The sequence below is a fragment of the Larus michahellis genome, chromosome 9 (assembly GCF_964199755.1).
Source record: "Larus michahellis chromosome 9, bLarMic1.1, whole genome shotgun sequence".
Classification (NCBI taxonomy): Eukaryota; Metazoa; Chordata; class Aves; order Charadriiformes; family Laridae; genus Larus; species Larus michahellis.
Window position 1 is genome coordinate 11,713,829 of NC_133904.1, and position 2,998 is coordinate 11,716,826.

A 2,998-nucleotide genomic window follows, 5' to 3' on the forward strand; every position below is an offset into this window, starting at 1 on the left:
CCTGAGAAACGACTTTGCTGCCTTGCCTGCCCTCGGCAGGGCTTTAGCTACGCTTTGGGATCACAGAGATAGGATTTGATACGGTTGACAACTCCAAAATGATCCTAAGCCCTTGTTGCTCTGGCAGGGAGCTCTGGCCTTCTGTCCCACAGGGGCACTGGGGTTGGGATGCCAGCCCCTGAAATGTTTCTCCTGGTTGTGTTTGAGCAATGCAAAATGGTCGTGTTCACGTTCTCCCAAAGCTATTCAGGTCACAAATCTTCTGATACCACTGTAAAGCATAGATCCCGTAATCTTAAAGATTAGCAATCACAAAGTTCAGCTCTCTTATTTCGGAGATCACAATACCTACTAGATACTCAGAGGAAAACTTGGAACAACATTGTTTATATAGCCATTCTTTTTTTGCCCTTGATGTGCCTAACCCAGCTTTGGAGAAAATACAGATAACCAGATTCTGAAGAGTGAGCATCACCTCACAAACGCCCCAGCAGTGCCTCCTGAGCGCCTGCTGGCACAGCCCCGCACAGAGCTCTGCGTTCCCTGGCCCGGCGGCAGAGCAGCTCTCCCGGCTGCGGGCCGCCGCGGGGCTTGTGTCACCCTGACTGACAGGGCTCCCTCCAGTTCCCGCAGTATCTTTGCTCTGAGTTAGGCTACAGGGAGGAATTCTCCACGAACTTTTTGGAAAGCTATTTAATCTTCCCAGATACGTTGTCACCTGGCTCGGGGACCTGTTGACTTATTTTTCTGGGAGTGACCAGCCAGAAGGCGGCACTAGAGAACAAGTCCAGACACCTCCTCTCCCTGTCATTTGTCCCCAGGGTGTGGAAACCTTAAATCCAGCCTTCATCACATCTCTTTTCCATTGTTGGTAGGTGTTCTGTGTCTCTCAACAAGCGTTTAGCTTGCCATCTTATGGGTGTTCATTTACACAGTAGCAGTAGATACAGAAAACGTTTCAAAGTCCTCACAGGCGTGTGCCAACGCGCAGGAATGCCTTGTGGCGTTAGCTGAGGTGCTACGGAAAAGCAAAACATTCTGTATTATTGAAAATCTTTTATAGAGGCGAAGAATGCAGTCTGCATTTATGTGAGTTTTCATTATTATGATCACAACCTCCATCTTTAAAATAATCGTGTCTAATGTTGGGGGTTTTTTTGACGGAATTCACCAAAAGTACATTTAAGAGAAAGACATTTGATGTCTGATGTAGGCAAGTCAAAACACATTTCACATCTGTATAGTACCTGGTTTCTTTTCCTTTATTTTACCCTGCTTTATAAGATAGTAATTTATAGGTTTTGTTAACTAAATAATCTAATACATTCTATTAAAAAGCACACTGATTTCTATTGTTTACAATTCTTATTGTATTTATTCAATACTGCTACACAGTGACATACGTGCTGATAGGAAAATGTGTTTTAACCTAAGGCAACGCCACAGCATGTTATAACGCAATCGATGTATTAGCATGCTTTAACAAGTTCTTGAATATGGTAAAGCTAATTGTACAGGCAGGTCCTCCTCAACACCTTTCTATATATGGTTGGGGTTTGCCCATACAAGTAAGACCAAAAGCTTTCTTCATGTAAGAGAAACAATAAAGAGGACACTCCAAGTGCAGTTTGGAGAGCAGCTAATATGACACTCAATTTGAACACTTAGATCCCAAGCTTTGACATCAGTAGACTTACTGAAAGGAGTAATGTTTGTCATAACTTTCTGGCATGGCCCACCTTGGCTAAAACAAATGGAGCAGTTCTGAAAAGGGCACTTACAAGAGCATTGTGTTATTAATATTATTCTGATCAGTTTAATATTGTTAATTACCTTACTTTGGTGTTAACCTCTCCAATTGCACAATATAGAAGACATAGAGCTGTACTTGTTTCTCCCAGGATCTTTTACACGTCTGATCACTTACATGCACTGCAAATTAAAGGTGGAGGATATTGTTTGAGCCTTTCATGTACCCAATACCAACCAATGTTACCATACCACTAAGTGCTGTGATACGATTAAGCCTTCTGGGCAATTAATGGGTAGTATTTTGGAAAGCTACATGAAGACAGGCATCTTTTTCATTTTGGCTTCACGACTTCCCTGTTTCCCAAAGTGGCCGAGGGAGACTGCTCCAGTTCACAAGATGTTTCCATTGGCAAAATGGAGCAGTAGGTTGAAGTATATTAATTGATCCTCCACCTTGGCACAGTCAGGGGACAGAATGGGACTGTGGCAGGACAGAGCATCTTTCTGTTAGTGCAAGATCATGATGGCACGACCTGCCTTACCTCACGGCCTGTCTGGAAGCAGGCTCAGCACCACCCTCTCCCCCGCCTTGGCCCAGTGTTTCAAATCCCAGCACGGCTCTACGGTGTGTCAGCACGTACCTGCCACCCGCGAGGTACGACGCTTGTAGTAACACCACAAGCTGCGCAGAAAACACAGCCACCAACAAAAAACGAGACCTGAACTTACAATGTCCCCAGTCCATGCAGTTTTCTCTAGGTTTTGTAAGGGGAGGTGCCTCTCCTTCCCACACCCATCTCACGGGGCAGCAGAAGGGCCGGTTTAACGCCCCACACAGGGTGTGACATCCCTCAGAGCCCGCTTGTGGTGCCTTGGCCGCGGTAACACACCGCGCCCGCAACCGAGACGAGGCGCCGGGCCCACGGGGGGCTGCCCGGGCAGGGCAGGGCCCCGCGGAGCCGGGCGGGTCGGGCCTGTGGGCAACCCCCGGCTCCCTGCGAGCCCTCAGTGCGCTCACTCCCTGAGGAGCCAGCGTGGGTGGCGCTGATCCGAGCTGACCTGTCTCTCGCGTCCCCTCCTCACACCGCCCCCAGAGTCACCCCCGCCTCCGGAGGAGCTCCACGGAGGGAGTGGGGCCCCGCCCCGCCGCACCCCGCAGGCCAGCGGCTGGCCGCCAGCCTCCCGCCGCGTCCCCCCGCCGCCCGAGCCCGGCCCCGCCGCCCGGATAGGGCCGCCGAGAGTCCCC